We start from the raw sequence: 23,898 nt of genomic DNA on the forward strand, positions 1-23,898 counted from the left end.
ACCTGCTCCAGCCTGGTCCTACACGGGCTGCAGGGAAACACCTGCTCCAGTGCTCTGAGCACCTTCTCACCCTCCTCCTTCTCTCAACTTGATGACTGTAGTGCTGTTTCTCTCACATTTTTTTCTCACTCCACTCTCACACTCTGGCGCACAGCGTTTTGCCCTTTCTTAAAATATGTTTCCACAGAGGCTGAGAGGCTCAGCTGTGCCCTGCGGTGGGTGGGCTGGAGCCTGCTGGAACCGTCTGTGTCCAGCCCAGGGCAGGCCCCGCCTCATCTCGCCTCTTCTCCCTTCTCCTCTCCTCAGCTGCCCTGCAGCCACCCACTGCCACTACCAAAACCTACACACGGATGTGAAACCTACACCCTATACAGAAGTGAAAAAGCTAAGATAGCATTTCCTCTGAACTCACTCTAAATTAAAAAAAAAAAAAAACCAAAAAACCCAAAACAAACAAAAACAACAGAAAGAAACAACAGAGTATTCAACCTTCCTTCTGACAACCCCTCCATCAACAAGCACACTTAACCAAAGACTGCCTGTATGATATTTTTACATACAGTAAGGACAAAAAACAAAATGGGGCTTTAAGCCTATTTAGCTTTTTGGAGTACCTCCTAACTTAACCTTGAAAGTTTTTTGCGTTTTTTCCAGCTTGCTTTGTTTTCAGGTATTTACTCCATTTTAGCTTTATTCCTTTCATATCTTCATCTCTGCAATCCATAAAGCATGAGCACCAACTCATGTCTGGATGGATAATGCAGATGCTAAAATTTGAGAAGAAGAAGAAGAATTACAATTAGCCAAGTGTCTTATCCATTAAGCTCCAAAAATGACTACTACTACTGTTCAAGAAACATGAAGTAGCTGCTTCCCATACAATACCTAACAACACTTACTGTATCATTTTCCTTAGTTTCAAGGTGACAGTCTCGAGAAGTGTATTCATTTAAACTTGAACTCCTTATGGACAGTGAAGTGGATTGGATGTTTAAAACCACCAGTTTCTCCCAATCCTTTTTCTGGATGTTTGTTGCACACAGTAAGACCAGTAGAGAGCATTATTTCCATCAAAGCCATTAAAAAGGCAAGAAGTAGAAACTATAAAGCGTGACAGAAATATGAAATCTGTAACAGGAATGCACAGCTTGCCTCCTACATCTAAATGAATTTTACTCCTGACATCCTCTAATCCAAAGAAAACACTGAAGTACAAATTTACCATGCAGCTGAATTCACCCTATTGTTTGCTCATTTTGTTACACAAATTTATGACAAACATTATCTTACTGAATTGATTGTACAGTTTACATCACTCCTCAAGATGATACAGGACCTTTATTATCTCTACATGGGATTTCTATTTTAAATATTTTAAAGTTAGAAATAGCAAACTGCAATCATTACTTTTAGACAGGTGTCCTGTAAGACATATCTTTTGCTATTATTGTTAATTTAGGATGTTCTGAACCATAAACTCAGTCATTCAGAAGGCTATGAAGAATTAGAAAATCATTGGTTAGCTACCTGGCAAAAGAATAATTTCCCTGTCTAGCAGAAGCATTTATGCACATATTTAGTTTTAAATATATGACTTATTACTAAATTACTTCTCAAATTTATACTTACTTCCACTAATTTTCATTATTTATCTAGAATGAAGTGTGCTACATTGTCTGCATACATATTGATTCAAACTGATACTGTCTCCCACTTCACTAAAAGCTAGGTTCATCTGAACTCTGCTCTTACATTACTTGATCTCAAAGAAACTGTTGGTTCACAATCACAAGTCTCCAGTTGAGAAAAGATTTCTTAACAGCTTTGTGATACAGCATCCCTGAAACTAGTTTGCTTCTCCTTCTGTAACTTATTTTCAAATGTACAAAAGAACACCTGATACAGAATGCTGAAATCTCACTTGTATTTTAACTGAAGAAGAAAGCAAAACTCGTAAGAAGCATCCAGTTTAATAAAGTCAAAACGTTAGAAGTTACCTGTCAGCGTATCTGAGAAGTAAGTAAATAAGTGTTTCCTTTCAGAGCTGAATTTTAGTCTTTGTGAAATGTGCTGTAGGAAAAGCTGGAGATGAATCATCCACACAAACTGTACGGAATATGTACTGATTGAGAAGCAGCAGTGAAAAATTTCCTGTGTGCCTAAATTCTGCTCTAGGCAGAACAAGATCTTATTATTTTCAGACTCAGGATTTTGACAAAAGTGTGTTAACATGAAGAAAACAACAACATATTAACACAGAATCATAGAATCATAGAATGGTTTGGGTTGGAAGGGACCTCAAAGATCATCTAGTTCCAACACCCCTGCCGTGGGCAGGTACACCCTCCACTAGACCATGCTGCCCAAAGCCTCATCCAACCTGCTCTTAAAGAATTCCAGGGATGGGGCATCCACAACCTCTCTGGGCAACCTGTTCCAGTGCCTCACCACCCTCACAGTAAAGAATTTCTTTCTAACATCTCATCTAAATCGACCCTCCTTCAGCTTAAACCCATTACCCCTTGTCCTGTCATTATGCTCCCTGATAAACAGTCCCTCACCATCTTTCCTGTAGGCCCGCTTCAGGTACTGGTAAGCCACAATTAGATCTCCCCTGAGCCGCCTTTTCTCCAGGCTGAACAATCCCAACTGTCTCAGCCTGTCCTCACAGAAGAGGTGCTCTATACCTCTGATCAGCTTCGTGGCCCTCCTCTGGACTCACTCCAACAGCTCCATGTCTCTCCTGTACTGGGACCCCCAGAGCTGGATGCAGTACTCCAGGTGCGGTCTCACAAAAGCAGAGTAGAGGGGCAGGATCACCTACCTCGACCTGCTGGTCATGCCTCTTTTGATGCAGCCCAAGACACGGTAGGCTTTCTGGGCTGCAGGTGCACACTGCCGGCTCATGTTGAGCTTCTCATCAATCAATACCCCCAAGTCCTTCTCCTCAGGGCTGCTTTCAATCCATTCCTCGCCCAGCCTCTAGCCGTGCTTGGGATTGCGCCGACCCACGTGCAGGACCTTGCACTTGGCCTTGTTGAACTTCATGCGGTTCGCACAGGCTCACCTCTCCAGCCTGTCAAGGTCCCTCTGGATGGCATCCCCTCCCTCCAGCATGTCAACCACACCACACAGCTTGGTGTCGTTGGCAAACTTGCTGAGGGAGCACTCGATCCCACTGTCCATGTCGCCAACAAAGATGTTGAACAGTGCCAGTCCCACTACCGACCCCTGAGGAACGCCACTCGTCACTGTTCTCCACTTGGACATTGAGCCGTTGACCACAACCCTTTGAGTACAACCATCCAGCCAATTCCTTATCCATCGAGTGGTCCATCCATCGAATCCATGTCTCTCCAATTTAGAGACAAGGATGTTGTGCGGGACAGTGTCAAATGCCTTGCACAAGTCCAGGTAGGTGACGTCAGCTGCCCTTCCCTTATCCACCGATGCTGTAACCCCATCACAGAAGGCCACCAAGTTTGTCAGGCACAATTTGCCCTTAGTGAAGCTGTGTTGGCTGTCACCAATCACCTCCTTATTTTCCATGTGCCTGAGCATGGTTTCCAGGAGGGTCTGCTCCATAATCTTGCCAGGCACGGAGGTGAGACTGAATGGCCTGTAGTTCCCTGGGTCTTCCTTTTTACCCTTCTTGAAAATGGGGGTTATGTTCCCCCTCTTCCAGTCAGCGGGAACTTCGCCAGACTGCCAGGACTTCTCAAATATGATGGAGAGTGGCCTGGCCACTTCATCCGCCTGTTCCCACAAGACCCGCGGATGCAACTCATCAGGTCCCATGGACCTGTGCACCTTCAGGTTCCTTAGATATTCTCGAACCCGATCTTCTCCTACAGTGGGCAGTTCTGCATTCTCCCAGTCCCTGCCTTCTGCGACCTGGGCAGTGTGGCTCAAGCATTTGCCGGTGAAGACTGAGGCAAAAAAGTCACTGAGTACCTCAGTCTTCTCCATATCCTGGGTAACCAGGTCACCCGTTTCATTCTGGAGGGGATCCACATTTTCCCTCATCTTCCTTTTGTCACTGCCATACCTATAGAAGCTTTTCTTCTTGTCCTTGACATCCCTGGCCAGGCTAATTTCTATCAGGGCTTTAGCTTTCCTAACCTGCTCCTTGGCTGCTCGGACAGTTTCTCTGTATTCTTCCCAGGCTACCTGCCCTTGCTTCCACCCTCTGTAGGCTTCCTTTTTTTTTGTTTGACTTTGCCCAGGAGCTCCTCGTTCATCCACGGGGGCCTCTTGGTGTTTTTGCTCGACTTCCTCTTTGTTGGGATGCATCGCTCCTGAGCTTGGAGGAGTTGACCCTTGAATATTAGCCAGCTGTCTTGGGCCCCTCTTCCTTCCAGGGCTTTGTCCCATGGTATTCTAGCAAGCAGATCCCTGAAGAGGCCAAAGTCTGCTCTCCTGAAGTCCAGAGTAGTGAGCTTGCTGCACGCCCTCCTCGCTGCCCTGAGGATCCTGAATTCCACCATTTCCTGGTCACTGCAGCCAAGGCTGCCCTTGAGCTTGACGTCCCCTACCAGGCCCTCCTTATTGGTGAGAATAAGGTCCAGCATGGCACCTCTCCTCATGGGCTCCTCTATCACTTGGAGGAGAAGGTTGTCATTGACACATTCCAGGAACTTCCTGGATTGCTTGCGCTCAGCTGCGTTGTCCCTCCAGCAGATGTCAGGGTGGTTGAAGTCCCCCCATAAGGACCAGGGCTTGTGAGCGTGAGGCTGCTCCTATCTGCCTATAGAGGGCTTCATCTGCTCGGTGCCCCTGGTCAGGTGGCCCCCCACTATGATGACCCCTGCCCCAGCCCTCCCTTTAATCCTGACCCATAGGCTCTTGGTTGGCTCCTCATCCATCCCCAAGTGGAGCTCCGTGCACTCCAGCTGGTCATTGACATAGAGGGCAACGCCCCCTCCTTGTCTGCCCTGCCTGTCCTTCCTAAAGAGCCTGTACCTTTCCATCCCAACACTCCAGTCATAGGAGCTATCCCACCATGTCTCTGTAATGCCAATAATGTCATAGCCTTGCAGGCGTGCACACATCTCCAGCTGCTCTTGTTTATTCCCCATGCTCTGTGTGTTCGCGTAGAGCCATTTCAGTTGTGTCCCCGATGAGGCTGACTTATTGGCTGGGGTGGCTGGGATTCTTTTGACGTATCTTCCCAGTGCTACCTCGTTGGTTTCCGTTGCATCCAGAGCCCCCGTCTCGTCTCTTCTAGGCTTTGAGCGTGCTGTAGTGCATCCAGCACGTCTCTGAGCAGTAGGCCGAGGGCCCTCACCAGCGCCCCGTCCCTCCAACCTGGGCACATCATCCCACAACATGTTGCTGGCAAGCCTGATGTTATCCCCCTCCCCCTTCGAGCCTAGTTTAAAGCTCTGTTGATGAGCCCTGCTAGTTCCTGGGCAAAGATCCTCTTCCCCCTTTGAGAGAGATGAATCCCATCGGGGTTCATCAGGCCCGGTGCTGTGTAGGCCGTCCCATTGTCAAAGACCCCAAAGTTGTGGCGTTGACACCAGCCAGAAAGCCATGCATTTATGGACTGCGTCCGCCTGTTCCACTCACCATTGCTGCCCTTAATTGGAAGGAGGGAGGAGAATATTTCCTGCGCTTCCGAATCCTTCAGTGACTGCCCTAAGAGCCTGAAGTCCCTTTTGGTCGCTTTCGTGGTGCGTGTCTCTGCTTCATCCCCACCCACACAGAAGAGCAGCAGTGGGTAATCTCAGAGGGCTGTACCAGGCTGGGTAGTTTCCTAGCGATGTCTTTGACACGGGCCCCAGGGAGGCAGCAGACTTCTCTGAGAGGAGGGTCTGCCCTGTATATCAGGCCCTCTGTACCCTTCAGGAGTCCCTTACGACTATAACTCTCCTTTTCTTCTTTGTTGGGGTGGTCACGACCTGAGGCATGGGCCTTTTGTGCCTAGGTGCTACTTCTGGAGTAGCTTGACTTTCATCCATATCCTCACTCGAGTGGCCTTTCACAGCCAGAGCCTCGTACCTATTGCACAGGGCTACATGGGATGACGAGGTGGGTGAGGAGGAGAGGGCTCGCCGCCTGCCATGCGTGGACTTGTTTCCATTCACTCCCCTCTTTGAGGCTGCTGCCTTCTGCTTGGCAAGGGGAGGATACAGGGTCCCCTTCCCTTTGGCTTTGGTCTGTTAGGTGTCCCTGTTTCTGCCTTAGGGATGGCAGAGCTTGGCTCCACCAGTCTGTCTCTCTCTCCACCTCTCTGATGCTCCTTAACCTCTCTTCTTCCTCACAGAGTTCTGCCACCAGGCTGAGCAGGTCGTCAACCTGGTCACACCTCAGGCAGTCAATCTCACTACTGCCTTCCCCTGCCAGTGCCAAGCTCAGACACTCCCTGCAGCTTGAGAGCTGGGTGGCTGCATGTTTCTGCGGCAACTCTGTGTTGCCACATGCCTCCTGGTGAGCACAGAGCTTAGGGCTTTCTGCCCTGGTGGGCACCATGGCTGAACTCCCTCTATGAGAGAGTGATGACCACCAGTGGACTTTCCTCTTGAGCAAGTAGACTGACTAGGCCCTGCTCGCAACGAACTGCCGCACAAACTGACGCATCACGCCCCGGTTGACGTGCCACGCCCCGTTTGCCCGCTCTGTTCGTGGTGCTCCGAATCGCCAGCATGCCCTAGGCTACTTCTTATAGGCATCGGGGGGTGGGTGCCATTGCTTTGGCAACGCCCAGGTCTCGTTTGGCAGCCAGCTCGTGGCGGGTCTCTTCCGCGTCCCTGGCGTTCCCCTGCCTCTGGAAAGTCAGGAAAACCCCCCTGTGCGCCTAGATGTGTCGCTCCGCTGCGGGTCGGGCCGGTACCGGAGCTGCACTCTTCGGCGACTGACATCATGGAATACATGTGAGTAGGACTTTTAGATTCAGGATAGTTACTGCACAATACATTGCTAATATTCACATATATTTAAAGAAACAATGGCCACCAATCCGCAAAAGTCTAATCTACAACAATAATTTAATAAACAAAGACCAAAAAAAGGGCATACCAAAGCTTAGATTATTGATCACTGGAGTTGCTGGTTTTACTAGCCATTTGACAGCTTACTTTAAATGCGCATGTGGCCCAACTTTTTATGTGATATAACTCAGGCATTTAAATGAAAAAAAAAAAAACAAAAAAAACCAACTACCTTCACTTTTGGTAAAGCCACTAGACATCTCAGAATTCCCAGATGAAAGACGTCAAAGGCCAAATGAATTGACAAGACTATTCAAAGACGCTCGGCTTGAAATAAATGGCAAAGCAAGAAACCTTTGTGTGAAAACTTCCATCTTCCAGATGAAAACAGAAAATTCACATGCCTCCATGTAACCAAAGTCATAGATAGGATATTTCAAGCAGTGCCTGCAGCAAGCAGAATGGCAAATGTTTTAATAGCTATCACTTTCATGTCAAGCCTTCCCTGGACTTTAGTCCTATTTGGGTGATTTGCAGGAATTCTTTAGCCAATCTAATGGGCAATATAAGAAAATGTTGATTTAATAATACTGAGAAAGGACAGCATCTGGAGGCATTAGCAGGGACAGTCTGAATATGACCTTACTCATTCTATCTTCTTACACACTCATCTCAAACTCAGATTACTGGATTAACTTTAGTATCTCTTAATGAAACATAACTACTTAGAAGTTTATCAGACACTGCCAAATCCTTATGAATGACCTTTGTCCCAAGACTTTCAAAATTAGAAATTCCCTACGGTAGAAATAGCAGTCTTGGCATAAATTTCTGTGAAGTACTAGAAAAATGTGCTTTAAAGATCTGTGCCTGTATTTCCAGTCAAATTTTATACTGCTGGTGACTTAAACAAACTTAAGAGATAACAAAGCAACAGATGAAGGTAACTGTTTAAAGTAATTTATCTCAAAAGACAAATAGCAAACACTGCATTGCTTATTCTATTTCAGAGAGGATTTGTCTTGAAAATCACTTTCTTTTTTCCTTACTCAAGTTGCTAGTGCAGCTGGAAACTCAGATGAAAAATTAGCTAACAAACAGTCCCCGAGACACATTTGTTCAAAATCTGCTTCATCTTCAATGGACACCTGAGGAGAAACTAGTTAAAAAGCTTGACAGATTCAACACATGGCAAAGCATCTTTTGTTGGCAGTGCTTTAAATTGCTATGAGGGAAGGTGTATCAGTGAATCAGAGGTCAATAGAGGCGAAAAAAAAGCCACTATTACCTGCACGTTAGGCAAAAAGTTTCAGATACAGAATCTCAAAAGTTCAGAAAACCATCAAGTTTTCCAAATTAATTAAAAGAAATCTTAAGCAAATCTTAGGTATCTGTGGAAATGTATATTCTAAGAATGATTTTATGTGTAGTAATAGTTTCACATCAGATAAAAGGACAGATTCTCCAGTTCATACACGCTGACCTTCAGAAGAGTCAAACTTGGAACAGCATTCCAGAACAGTCATCCTATAGATACAGGAGAATAAATAAGCCTATTTTTAAAATAGGGTTTGATAAGATGATGAACAGGATTAGATGATGTGCTCAGATGTGATAGCAGAGATCTGTACTTGATGACCCAAAGAGTCCCGTTTCAGTCCTGTTTCCTACATTCCACTGACAAGCATCAATGCAAGAAACATCCAGGACTACTCAAATACAAGTGGATCAGATTTAATGAAGTATGGATTAGAGACTCCAAACAAAAAGGATGGTATGTTTGCCAGGTATCTCTAAGTATAACAGAAAATAAAAAAACCCATCAAATTAAATTGCCTGAATGACTCTGTTATAACAGTAATAGCCTCTCCAATATTTGTTGTTTCTCTTGATCTTAGTTCAGGCCATAAGCAAGCCTTCTCAAGCTGAACAGCAATTCAGGTCTTTCTCCAAGTACCAAGATATTCACTGTATTTAAAACCATCGGTCACAATCTGTTGTACCAACAACCTTAGAACTGACTTGGACTAAAGATGCACTTAAATATTTGGCCAATATATAATAATAAAAAATAATAAAAAAGTGTAGGAATTATGAAAGGGCCTGTGAGTATGGGGCACTTAATTTCCTTTTCACTTCCCAGTCTTTCCTACATAATCCTTTTCACAAAGGCAATAGACAAAGATTATAGGCATAAAATTCTCAGTATATTAAATAAATATACAGTATCACATCAAACACATTCTCAAATGTATAAAAAACATTCTTGTACACAGGTTCTGAATCCTGCCTTTCCTCCCATGGGATACTGCCACCCCAGCCACCCCACAAGATGGAATGAGTGTGCACATAGACGCAAAAACGCCTCTTCACTTCCTTCTCCTGGATATGAAAAAGGCCTCTATAGACAGAAACATGCACAGAAAAACCTGATAATCTAAAGACAAAAAGAAACGTCCTATTCTGTTCACAGTTGGAACAAAGAGCATAAGCCTCCCACAAGGCCATCAGAACTAAGAAGGACCACCTCAATTCTGATATTCTGATCAGAAATTCAGATTGTTCCATGTGCAGAACCCACATCTACATTCTGGTTTTAAAATGTGTGAAGCAATGGAAAAATCCGTACTAGTAGGTAAAAAGGAATGCAAATGTAACGGAATTATTTATCGCTTTTGACTAATCTGACCATGAATTTCCTGGGGGAAAGGAGGAGATATTAATTTTCATTACAATCTAAATAAAAGTATTACTTGTCTCACTACTGCAATGAGTCAAAAAATTTGCTTGCATCTCTTTGTACTCAAAAATTATATCCATTTATGCCTGACAACAATTCAGCACACTTTTTGTTCCAAAGAGTAAAATACTTCAAAGTATGTTTTAAAGAAAGTTTGTTTATGTTTCAAGAAACAGTTTGACTTATTCTCTTTCCCAGTTCTATGCTACTTTCTGCTTGCCAAGGCTTTCCAACTTACCTGAACGCAGATGTACAAGAATCCAAGCATTTGTCCAGGTAAAAAAGCTGCAGGAAAGGCATGTGGTGTTCGACAGCCACAGGACATATATGCATATATGTGCAGTTATGCACTGGGTATGCCTTCAGACTAGACAGGTCAACTGATAGCAACCATACTGCCAGCCTGATGCCTTGGAAATGTACACTCAGTCAACCTTCTTTGAGCTTGGATTTCTAAGAGATACAGGCCTGGCTGTAGTGCAATAACCTGGCACCTTTCACTTCAGAAATAGTTGAAAGCCAGAGAGCCATTGTAGAGCTGCGCTGGGAATGTGTTACAGTCAATCTCTGTGTCAGAGAATTAGGAGGTGAGTGTAAAGAGTGAGCCTCACAGTCACAGCATGGGAACTTTACAGGTTTTTCTTCTGGAAAGAGAAAAGATGAATGGTTATGAGCATCTTTCCTTTCTGGAGGCAAGTCTGAACAATAAAGCCTGTTCTCATATGTCTAACTCCAATCTCACACTCAAGAGAAGACTGCAACTAATATTTTCAGTGATGCTATGAAGTCTCTATGCCTGAAAAATGCAGGCTCCCTCTAAAAATGATGACAAAGTAGGCATGAGGAAAGACTGGCTCTATTCCAGGTTCCACTTCTAATGCAGCACTCATTTAAATATAGTATAAATTATAGTAGTATTAGATTAAATTGTCCTGTAACAAGTTTGCAATGGGTATTTTAATGAAAAAGCAGGTTAAGTGAAAGGAGCTACAAGTCAAAAATATTCATCTGCCCCTCCTCATTAATCATAACGCAATTTAGATACTCAGACCATATGTATGTTTAATAAAAACAATATTAGCAATCATGGGAATGATCCGGTTTTAATAAATTTTGTAATTGTTATGTTTTTAAATAAAATGGGTAACAGATGTGTTCAGCAAAAAAGAACCTTTTTTTTTTCCCTATGTCTACATTTAAACTGTGTTGTCAAGGACATACAATACTCCATCTTGATACCACCAATCATCACAATCTTAACTTATTAATTATATTAAAGGAAAAAAATTAATTCCTCTACCTTAATCATTATTTTATGGAATTGCTACATAATGATTCACCATAATCTTTTATTCATTTACTAGGACCAAAATTTTTTACAAGCACAAAGTAATTATTTCACTTCCACAGAATCTTACCTAAGGATCTCAAAAAGTTTAAAATTGTCAGCTAATTAATTCTAACAACATTCCCATGATTTGGCAAAAGTTATATAAGCATCACTTCAGCCATCAGCAAAATGCCTTGTCCTCTGATGTGAAATGTAATAGCTGACTGAAAGGTCTCAGTAGAATAATATTTTGGATCTTTTTCTACCACATGCTCAGCCATCTCCATTATCCAGTTGTAGATTTTTTGGGGCCTTACAAAGTCAGGCATTAAGTGACTCCAGAGAACACATATGTTTATGTAGAAGGGGTCAAAAAACACACGTGGTTCTCTACAGAAGGCATAGACTTAAAAAAAGTAAAAATTTGGAAATAATATAGACTATGCATGTTTGGCCAGATGTCCTTTTCATGTTAGCAAAATTACTTAGCTGTTGTGTTTGTTACTTTTACATTCTGGAACCTCTTAGTGCAATTATCATACTAGTAATTTATCTGTTGCACCATCAACTTGGAAATGCTAGCTTAAATTGCTAGCACATGGCAATATCTGTAGGTTTATAAAAGACATGATAAGTCACATGCTTCTGGCAAGCACTTCAAACAAGTTCACTAAGCATACATTTGGCACAGCTAATTATAGAATCAACTGCACAAAATACAGGAGCACAACAGTTGACATTCTTGAACCATCCTGATTTGCTTTGGGTAAAAACCCCAACACATCTCAAGAAACATGGTCAACAAGCCATATTCTTTCTGTAAAATACATTAAAAAACTAGGGAAGGAACTGTCTGCAAAACAATTCCCCATGTATCAAAAATACCACGTTTCTTACAAACATAGAAGTACAGGTTATAATTCTCAGATCCTGCAGACACTTTGCAGCACCACAAAGCAGTCATTAACCATTGTAAATGATAGGCTATCCTGCAGGCCTCAGGTCTAGGTTACAACTACCTTCAATTTTGTTCCATGCCTAGATTTGGCACAAAGCTCCTGAAACCTCTAATCTTTTCTTACAAAGAGAAAAAAAGCACCAGTTCTTCATTTAGGACAAGCTGAATCCTTTGTGCAAAACTATGTGCTATGCTTTCTGACGGGCATTACATGCTTTCTTACAGGCATAGCATACAGGAAAAAGTTTATGACGCCTTTGCTCATGCTGCATTTTGAATTGTTCTAATATAAAACAGCCCCTCAATGGTGTTGATGGCCCACACAACATTACAAATCCAAACAGACCCCTCCTTTCATTCTGTCTTCAGTCTCTTCCTTTTCTTGACTCTCTGGTTTGGAATTGTATGGAGAAACTGCATAATATAGATGATATATATTCGTATAGCCTACTATGTTTAATTTAGATATTGTATTTACTGTGGCTTTTCAGATTTTGAGAATTGTATGCCCTTTTAGACCTCATACTATTTAGGAATGCCAGACCATGGCTCCCTAGAAAGACAGTCGAGAGGTCACTAAAGCGCAATCAGTGCCATAATCACAATGCAGTTCATTCCCTGAAAGAACAACTCTCCCCTGTACCCTTTCAGCTCCGACAGCCACCCAACACAAAGATCAGAAGAATGACCTCTCTGGTTCACAGGTCTGACTCAGCTCCTGGGCCAGTTTTCTAAAGCGCTGTCAGTGTGTGAGCCGCTTACTAAGATCCTGACAAACAGTGTACAAGGTGATCATGAATCATCATGGCAGAACTAAGCAAAAGACAAACAGTGTGAAGCAGGTGTAAGCAGAAGAAAGAGGGGAAAAAAAAAAAGAATACAAGTATATAGGTGAAAAGGGTATTACTGCATTTGCTTCCCCCTCTCCTTTCTCCTAAATGATTTTTTTGGCAGCTATTTTCTGTTTTCCTGCTACTTTGTACCTCCTAAAACACTTTAATGCAAATCTTGACATAAAAAGAAAATACTACAAAAGGACAACCTCTGCCTCTTTTCAGAAGAGACCAAGAAACCCTTTTTCCCTCCACCCTCCAAACAGGGAGGGAAGCATAGCAATAAAGAATTTTCTTGAATCTTCTTCAGTCATTTTTCTAACATGCTGAAAATGTGCCTCCTGCTTTCATCTTCCCTGTCTCTACGCCTTCCCAATGTTTGCTTTGTTCTCATGATAGAATGGTGCATATCATTAACAGTCTTTAATGGACTTACTATTGTTTTGATTTTTTTTTCTTTCAGTACTGTAGTTTGTACATGCAGCTGCTTACAAAGTATTTCAAAAAACCTAAAACAATTGGCCTGAATGATTCAAGATTATTGGTAAGGGCACACAGAGCCTTTCAACTCCATCAGGCAAATTAAAATGCACCATAAGATGATAGTGATGAAAGCCATAAGAAATTATGTCCTAAAGTTTTATATGAAACAAATGTGGCATGCTCAGTGATCTATTCTATATGAAGAAACCCACTACATGTGGCACTGGTTAACAGAAGTTGGCAGTTTCCAAAGAATGGTTGCAGAACTAGCGCTTTATGAAATTAATTGCTCTTTTAGCCCTGGGAAGAGGTGCTTTAGCTCACAGTCCACACACTGCATAAAGATGTGTTACGTATGGCAAGCCTTTATGCTGAGCGGTAATGAGGTGGACTGATTCCATGACGGCTTAACTCTTCTTAGGTGCTCAAAGACCTCTGTGAAGTTTTACAGTAGGAATATTCATGGTACTAGATGGTCTGGAATTTAACTACCGATAGGATGGAGTGGGAGGGAAAGGAATAACTTTCACTTTCACTGAAATACTATATACTACAGTTTATTCAGTGTATTTTTTTTTTTCCTAATTATTCTTCCTTCTTTTTAAAACAGGCACAGCCAGAATGCAGCCCTGATAGCTGGCTCCAGGAAAATAAAGGTGCCGAGACACTTGGAGAAAGGGGACCTGCTCTTGGACTGAGCTGGCAAAGGGGAAGATACAAATACATATTGTGTCTGCTCAACCCATCTGGCTACCCATCTCACAATTATCCTTCCTGACGATGTTGTAGAAGAGAATGCACAGAGATTATCTCAGTCCTCAGCTGTTTATTGCTACCAGCCCTCATACTATTGTTCTGATATATGAGATCCTTTACAGCTGATGTCCCCAGACCAAGAATATTGGCCTCTGAAGGATACCATAAGAAAATGAGCGCTCCATGTAGCCATACATTTCATATATCCTCCAACTGGTTCTGGGCATATGTCTTGCCTCCACCAGAGACCCTTTAATTAGTTGTAAGACAGAAAATGAAGTATTAAAGGGTGCCTGAAGTGCTTCACATCAACCAGTGTAAAGACCAAAAAAAAAAATCTGTTAATATTCTAGACAATTTTGCTCCTAATTTTTTATTTTATGTGTTTCTGAAACCCAAAACTAAATTCAGAAAAGCAACACCATTCATAGGACAATGCCACATAACATGTACGTGGACACCAAGCATGAATGAGGATCAAACCCAATAGATCAGAATAACCACACTCAATAATTCAAATTACTCAGGAATTTAAAAAAGGTAGGTTATTTTATGGTCCATAGTCCTATGCATCACCTGCTATTACACTTACATTTTTCATTCTACCAAATATTCCCTGCAGATATGCAACACCTGCACTCCAGTACCAAATAAAAGTGAGATTTTTATGGAACCTTTATCGGTAAACTCTAATCATTCAGTGATTAGTCATATTTCATGCAAAGTGCCTACAAAGTCCAGAGCACAAAAGGGAATAATACCTAAAACTATCATAGTAAATTAAATTCTTTTTTGCTTCCAGTACTCTTTTAAAGAGTTTTAGGCACATTTTAGGTTTGCAGGAACAAACAGTGACAACTTGTTTTTCAGTGGATATGGTAAAGAAAGCTACCATTAAATCCACCCTGAGTACAGTCAGCTGCAGACTCCGACACTCTGAGAAGTGCTCTCAGAAACTGAATGCTCCTTGAAATGTTAAACATTTAAGGTTCCTCAGATATGTTTTTCTGGGCTCTTGCAGAGCATGCAAGTAGCAAAAGATTTTGCCCCCCTTTTTGCTATTCCTGTGCGTTGTGTACCCTCTAGTGGTAAAACTCCATATTTTTAAGCAGTCAAACCTTTTCTTAGCTTTACTGTCAATGCAAGCAAGAACTTTTATTAAATGTATTTTTATTTATTTTCTCAAATATTTCAGCTCTCTTTTATTATGTGCCACACAAGAGCTGAACAAATTTATATGAATTTTTAATTAAGGTATTAACCCCTTAAGTAGATTGTCACAATGCTATTATTGTGCAGGTAGTATTTGGTTTCATGAGACTTCTGTTGTAAACAAGGTCACTCATGCCATCTCTACATTAACATGATACTTACTTGCCCATAATCAATCAACGGTTCTGTTAGGCACTTGAAATCTCAAAGCCCAGTCCATCTGCTGCAGACACTGCAATATCCCTCAGCTTAGCGAATTTTAACATAGTTTGCACAATATTGAATATTATTTTGTCTGGATTTTCTGATGTAACTAGAACACAAAGTAGTGATAACCAGGAAGTCTAAAAGTTAGAGAAAAAAAGCAAAAAAGAATCTAAACTCACCATCCGAGAACTAACCCTAACTATACAAAGAAAAAAAGAAAAAAATGCTATACCTTAAAAAGTAGCTGTAAGCAAACTCAGGATTCTGGATGAGATAGAAGCAATGAAAGCACAATTCAAATTACTGCTCCTAATTAGATTAAGGTATTCAGAGCAAATACATCCTTACCCTAAAGCCAGAGGGACTGGCAGATGTCTTATGGAAGGTTAAGAGATGCCTACATTGGATATACATGGAAAAGCTTGCAGCTGGTCTGCAGCATGTCTGTGTCAAACAGATGCGTTCCAAGATGGTGGAATTCCTGTAATTTCTATAAACCATGACACCACAGCAAAGACAAGATTATATCTGATTAACTTCTACTAAAGATTGCGAGTAGTCATATTGTGCTGTTAATTTATACTAACAGGACATAAAGCCCTAGTTTTAGAGGTGTATGTACTCAGAATGAGTTAATAGTTAATAATGCATACTTGGCACCTCCCCAGGAAAAAAAGGTTTTGCTGACTTAGACAAAATAAGAGTGTCTTTTTTATGCTATTACCAGTTTTTCAGACAATCTGCACCATGAATTGCCTGCAGTTGTTTTCATAAATGTATTTCATTCAGCAACGTGCAGCATTTGAACTGTTTCCAAAACCAGAATTAACCCCATTCTTTGCTTCAAATAAATGTGTTCCCATAAAATTTGATTACAACATTGTCTTTAAAATAGTTAAAAAGGATTACCATCAAAACAAATGTATACCAATTCATTTATATAGCATTTATATAGAATTTTCAGAAAGGGGCCTGATCCTAGGCTTTGATAAGTAACATTTTTCCCTACAAGGGAAAATTTATGGATAGTCACTGTTAAACAGACATGCTACACCAAAGAGTGTTAAACAAAAATGCAGCAAGATTTTGGCAACAAGGATAGAATTAATCAGCTTTGTAGCATACCATTGAAAAAATGTCTTAGCAAATACCGAATGTATTACTTTCTGTTAAAGCTACTGTTTCGGTATTACAGCATAATGACTGCATATACCTGAAACTGAAGAGTTTTACTTGTACATATTATGTTCCTAAAAATAAGCTACAATCTTTCTCTTCTTAGGAAAATTTAGCATATAAGTTCCTAGGCTCATGAGCAAAATTCTTATACTTTCACACCTAGCTTTCTAGTTCCAATGTCTATCAACTATCTGAAGTGACTTCTTTGCTGTAAAATAAACATTTTTGGCAAACATTTAGTAATTATTGCTCATGCTTTTTTCTTTTTTTTTTTTTTTAACCAAACACCTCACCTCATTTGGACCTTCTTCTACAGTCTTCCTGTAATCAATGCAAATACCTAACTTAAATTTCTTCATGCTTTTTAAGCATAACTAGAGATAATGTGAATATTCACAGGGTACATTAACTTGGTTTTCTCCTAATACATTTCCTCTCCATCTTTCATAAATGGCTCTCCACAGTAATGAGAATTAAAAGCTTTCCCTGGCAAGTACTCTTTTGTGTCAGATTTTAATTAAATAAACCACCTGAACTGACATTTAAAAAAACAAAACATAATTTAGTTTTTTGCAAAGGAAGAGTAAATCACACTCAATGTCAGGTACTATACAGATTCTGTACACGTTTAAGACAGTGAGTTTAAACTACAGATGACAAAAACTAATGTATGGACCCAGAGCAAATGCATATCATACATATGTGTATAAAGAGAGATAAAAATACACGCATACTGCTTTGCTGTCCTTCAGCCTGTTTTGCTTGCTTTGTAGGATGAGAAAAGCATCAGTTCCTCTGTATTGTGCATATACAAGTATTCTTGGTGTTACTACCTGAGACATACACAAAAACCAGACAAATATACACTCCCTAGCTTCTGTATTGCAAAGAACAGATTTTGTTATAAAATTGAACTAGCACATATAGCATCAAAAATTGATTTGTTTACACATGAAATCCTTTTAGCTGGGATTTATTTTTGTTTGCTTTAAGCTCTTCAGAAATTGGATTGATCTACTGGTTTGTACTATCTCAAGTCTCATGAGCACCCTCTATTGACTGGGGTTTCCAGACCATGCCCCTCATTTGCAAAGGTGAAAAATTATTCATGTTTATAACATGTCCCCTAACGTGTCCGCACTGAGACAAAACTGCATGATTAACCTTTTCTTTTTTCCACTGATTCATATACACTATTTGTTGCTGGGAATCCTTTGACACAAATAGGTACTAACATCCAAATCTTTCATGCATCCCAAACATCAATACATATTGCAACATACACAGCATAGTACTGTCACATATGCTTTATCATTAGGTTACACTACCAGTTTTACATGAGCTAGTTCAGATTCTAGCGGTCTAATTGGAGCCATGCTCATAAGCAGCCAGGTTAATCTAGCCCTCAGCTGGGTTTTGCTGCTGCAATTAAGAGTTTACAAGTACAGAGACAGCTATTTTAAAAGCTCAGGAATACCTAGAAGGCAATATAGGCAAACCCTTCACCTGGTCAAAAACACCACTAAAGAAATGGGTAAAAACCAAGAGGTGCTGATTGAAAGCAACTTAGTATTTCTGTGAAAACCTTGAAATTCCTTAAATACAGCATCATTTTTTTCAGATTTTTAGTTAAAACACCTGAAATAGCTTAAATGAAAACACAGCATACCCTGCTTTCTCACTTTCTTATGTCTCATACAAGAAAAGAGTATTTCAGTATCTTTTTTTAAAAAAAGTAATATATTTGTATATTTTTGCTTTAACTTACATTTCTGCCTTTTAAACCCATTTCAACTCAGTGAAGAAGCCAACAAATATAGATTTAATTATACAGAAAAGATGCTTTAACTGCAGGGCAAATTCAATACCAAAAATCCAAAGAAAGCAGCCCTGCTTGAGATGTGTACAAATCAATTCATTATATTGATTTGAAAAGAGTTGTGCTTTAATTTAATACATAGATTACCAAAGGCCAGAGCTGATAAAGTCCCATATTTCAGTGGGTAAATTTTACTGAAAAACTGATCATCTGTAAGACACTTATTTAACAGCTCTTTTTTTTCTTCTCTAAATGATGCAACCATTAGGAGACCCTTAAACTCTTACTGCTAACCACATTAATCTGTCGTCTACTGAAAATTTGTAAGACAATTTGAATTCAAAGCAGAATTATTAAGGATCAGCTGACATCTTATGAAAAGCTTGAAAGATTGCAATTTAGACATAATATTTTCATATTACATCTTTTGTCAGAGTTTCTTCACACTTACACCTCTGACTAGATAAGGCAGAATCAAGGCAGACTTAGTGGTCCATACGGCTGATGACACTGGGATTAGATCATAGGATTAGACAGACCAGAAACAAAAGGATCTAATTCACTTCTTACAATAAAACTACACTTTAAAAAGTTCATTAATATTAACTGACTGCACCGGTGCCATAAGAGGGCCTGTAACTTCTGAACATAACATTCTAACTCCATTTGTCTTACCTTTAAATTCTTTACTAATTTCACTGATTTTCTCTTCAAGACGCACAATGGGAACATTGCACCAACATACAGCAGGCTCCTACAGAAACCTCAGAACAATGCTTGGGAAGTGTACCTGGGGACATTCATCAGCTATAACCAGTCTTGTGCTCTCTGAACCTAGGATCCTGCCATTCTCTATGGCTGGAATGATTTTTAGGCTAATCAATAGGAAAAACACAAGCCCACTGAACCTCAGCAACTTCATCTCTAGCTGCATAGCTCCTTGTGTGAGATGCTAACCATTGGAAGAAGTTAAAGATGCCATAAATAGCAGTAAATTGCACCAAGGGCCAATTAAGTAAAAAATTAATAAACAAGCTTAGCAATTCCTTCTGTAATTAAATGTACAAATGTAATTTAGTACAATATGAGGGGAAGCAAAAACACGGTCTTTAAAATAAGCTGTTTCATTAACATTTTTCTAAATGCTGTTTAAAACATCAACAGATTCATGAGCTTTGACAAAGAGCATTGCGTTACCAAATCTGTAATAATGGCATCAGAATTACCATGAATTGTGATGTTGGCATGTCTGAACTTTTATAATCATATTATCAGTTTTTACTTTCACTCATTTTCTCTATTTATTCTTATGTAATCTGTATGGAAACATTCACAATTCGATCTAAAAGCCAACGCAGCATAAGCTTGCTATCTTATACAACAAAATACAATCTTGCTCATGAAAATAAGTTCACAAAACCTTCTACTTCACATTTTCAGCAGGAGAAACCTCTTGAAACAAGGCTGTGACCAATACATCATTATTATTTACCCAAAAATCACAAGAATTCACTGACTGTGTTATTTAACTAACTTTTGGCCAAAGAGCTGACAGTGCACAAACACTGGCTGATTACACACATCAGAAACCCAGACCTTGCTAGCACTGCCACCTGCTGTTGATGTCCATCAATTTTGTTTCCTGCTCAATAGTTTTAAAACACCAACGTTGTACAGCTAATTTCACCTAGTCCGTAAGACATATAATCAACATTGATTTTTTTAAACATTTTAAACACCACTCATTGTTATATTTTATGTTGGCAGCAGATGCATAATTATCTTTTCATTCTTTTTTAAGCACACAGAATAATCACAATAAAGAATCAAGACCTGTCTACTTTGGAGGTGTTTGTTTAGGATCCTGATTGTGTTTCTTAATAGGTTTTAACAGAATACTAATTAAAGAGCAAATCAAATAATTACAAATTTATTAAAATCATAAGTTATCTATTTTTAAACCCCACAGAAATTAAAGACATGTTAAAGAAATAAGTTTGACTATTCTTTAGAAAGTAGACCTACAAAATTTGTTGTGGGATTTTATTATTTCTTAAGTTAGGCCTTCAGCTTCACAGTATCAACACAGAATTTAATCTGAGGGGGCTATTATCCAATGAAACAGGGACTATTACGTTTCTTCTGCAGCTGTCTTTGGAACTATCCCAAGTTTACGTATTTAAAAAAAATACAGAAAAATTAAAGAATAATTTTATTTCTGAAATTCAAACTTGGCACATGTAGATTCTTTAGTTTTATAGATGTTTATATATAAGTGTGTGTGAATTTTTTTTTAATTTATATATACCTTTATATATTTGATGTATTTAATCATACAATATGGTCCTAAATATACTACTAAATTTCAGGGGTAGTAGCTTAGCCATGCTATCCCAATGGTTGGCTTATACTGCTGCTCAGAATATTTAGTTGGAAGGGAAATCTTCCTTTTCCAGTGCCTGGTATTTAAGGCTGAATTCCAGGAAAAAGTTCATCACTAGAATTGTTGAAAAGAAAAAAGATGGACTGTGGGGTAAAAAGCAACTGACAATCTTTTTGGGCAGATTTGAGGAATCAAACTGAGGATTTGTTTCTACTCTTTATGCAAGTTCTTTCTTCTAGTCACTATGCTGACTGTAAAGAATCTTTTAGGTATACTGCTTCCCTTATATAGACCAGGAATTGTAGAAAGACAGCAGAGGGACTGGGCTGACAGAAGAAGGAAGGACACTGGCAATATTAAGACACTCTAAGAATATAAATGGCATTTTTTAAGAAAATAGTAGAATAAGCAGTCAATATGATGATGACAACACTTGGGTTCAACTATTTCTTATGGAGAAGAGACAGAGGAGAATACAACAGAGTGTGTGACATGAAACAGGTGAATGAGAAAGGGCTGTTCACTCTCTTCCAACACAGTAAGAATCAAAAGAGAGTACTAGGTGGCAGATTCAAAGCAAAAACATCATCACAAAAAAAAAGAACATTTTTTCCAAACAACTTGCAGTTAAGCTGTGGAGCTCCTTGCTAGAGAATGCTGCAGCTGCTATAAGTTAATAATTTAGAAAAAAAAAATTAAACCCTTCTGTTAGAAAAATTGACAGTTAATAACTCCCAATGTCACTAAGGTATTCTGCAAATTATTGAAAGCAGGTGTGAGGAAGAGTTCTTGTATTCTTTAACATCACAGGTATGTTTTTAATCACTGTCAAAGAAGTGACAGACATCTTGGACTAAACAAACTGCGCAAATACCAGTCTGAAAACAAGAAAAGACAAACTATCTGAGAAGAGTAATAGAATTGGAAATTACAACAGGAGGTCAACAGGTAGGAAGTCCCAGTTTGGATAACTACATTGAAGACTTAACTGTGATTGGGTGGGAGAAAAATGTGGAAAGAAGTTAGGGTAAGATGAAGAATAGTGAGCGTCCTTGTTTTCAGCTGGGATAGAGTTAATTTTCACAAGAAGCTGGGAGGGGACACAGCCGGGACAGCTGACCCAAACTAGCCAAAGGGGTATTACATACCATATGACATCATGCTCAGTATATGAAGGGGGCTGGCTGGGGAGGAGGGGTCTCTGCTTGGGGAGAGACAGGCTGGGCATCAGCTCCGTGCAGTGAGCAAATTGCATTGTGTATCACCTGCTTTGTATATTCTAAGTAGTGATGTTGTTATTTCCCTCTCCCTTTGCTGTCCCAGTAAACTGCCCTTATCCCAATGCACAAGTTTTACATTTGTCTTCCCATTCTCCTCCCCATCCCACGGAGGGGGAGGGCAAAGAGGGGTGAGCCAGCGGCTGCCTGGTGCTCAGCTGCCAGCTGGGGCTGAACCATGACAGTGAGAAGGAGTAAAGGAGTATAATGAGCATGAAACGTATGATAGGAATCAAGACTGCAGACATAAGTAGATCCAGGAGATGGGCAAAGGGTTTAAGCTGGTAGGTACAAAATTACATTCCAAGATGGCTACAGTAGAAAGCAAGCATCAGCTTATTTAAGGGTATCTGGTCAAGGACTTTTTTTAATGCATCAAGAGAAAAGGAGAAAGTCATAAACAAGAACATAGTGGGACACAAAGCTGACCAGCAAACGATAAAGGCGGCAGTGATGAGAACCAAATGTGATCAGTCAAACTAATAGAGGGCATGTGAGAGTGCAGGAATGTTTATTCCAGCAAGGTTATGGTGATTGTGGACCTGGTCAGTTGGGAAACCAAGGGAAATGGGGGAATCCAGAAACCAAAATCTGCCAAGACACACCTCACAAAGCAAACATGGAGACAAAGACAAGAAACACACTTTCTTGATAGCCCATCACATTAGCTGATGGACTATCAATAAACTACAGCTGCCACTTTGAGGAAGATCCACCTGGACTTTGCTACTGGTAAGTCTGCAAACCCCAGGGCCCCAGGCTGTGAGAATCGATAGAGCTGTACAGACGTGCAGAGGAAGGTGGAGCAGGGAGGAAAATGAGGGGGCAGGAAGAAAGGGGTACAAAGGAGTCCAGTCACGTGTAAAACAGGGCCAGTCAGTACACTTCTCTGGCTGAGCCCCACGCCTGATTGCCGCAGTCTGTCCTATCTTCTTAAATCCTCTTATTAAAACTATTTTTAACCACCTTTCTGCATAATTTCACTTTCTGTCCCGTGCGTGTGAGTGCTGCAAGGACTCAGTGCCAGATATGGGGGGCACCTGTGTGTGTGCGTGAGTGGAATTTGGTGCCAGCCACTGGAGTCATACCTGCAGGCACCCCTGGCCTGTGGTGTCAAGAAACTGGAGCGAGTGGAGGATCCCAGCGTGAGCTACTGGAGCAGGTGGGGTCTTTGGCCTCCAGCTGTGGTGCAAGAATGGGGTGTGTTCCCAAAACCAGCTACCTGGGGGCACCAGCATGAGTGAGGGGCTCAGCACTGGTGTCTGGAAGAGGGGTGAGTGTCTGTATCCTCCCCAAACCTGGTGAGTGTGTCTGTGTGGTCACCAGCAAATTTCAAGCTGGACCTGCTGGTCAGTAGAGACCCCAGCTTGTGACAGGGAAGCTGGGCAGGCAGAGGGGCCATGCCAGTACTTGGGGATCTGTGAATGTGTGTGTGCCTGTGAACCTGGAGAATGTCCCGTGTGTGATGCACTAGTGACCTTCTGTGTCTGCCAGCCCAGGACGAGGAGAAGGCTGGGCTGCCTGTCCTTGGGTTTGTGTGAGTTCTCTGTGGGGGTGCTGTCAGAGGCTGCTCCTCCTCTGTGGCAGTGTGAGTGACCAGCAGTGTCAGTGTTCTCTGTGTATGTGTATGTCTCTGGGACATGTGCTCAACTCCTTTACTGGTTAAACCTGCAAACAGGAAAACACCACCCTCGCCCCTCAGCCTGGGCAGAGACCCTGGGTCCCCAGCCTGGGCTCAAGGCATGGGCTGGAGGAGGCAGCCACAGTCCCTACATTACTTAACAACTGT

At 40.9% G+C, this 23,898-nt stretch overlaps 1 long non-coding RNA gene across 1 annotated transcript in view; it reads right to left on the reverse strand.

Moving 5' to 3' along the window:
* Positions 1-285: 285 nt before the first annotated feature.
* LOC142599436 (uncharacterized) overlaps positions 286-23,898 on the reverse strand; it is a 32,203-nt gene continuing 8,590 nt past the window's right edge. Inside the window, exons 2-3 of the long non-coding RNA XR_012832998.1 lie at positions 900-1,101; positions 286-767 (exon numbers count right to left, since the gene is read on the reverse strand). This is a non-coding gene — a long non-coding RNA (uncharacterized LOC142599436). The remainder of the gene's footprint in view (positions 768-899; positions 1,102-23,898) is intronic.

This window comes from Balearica regulorum, chromosome Z (assembly GCF_011004875.1).
Source record: "Balearica regulorum gibbericeps isolate bBalReg1 chromosome Z, bBalReg1.pri, whole genome shotgun sequence".
Classification (NCBI taxonomy): Eukaryota; Metazoa; Chordata; class Aves; order Gruiformes; family Gruidae; genus Balearica; species Balearica regulorum.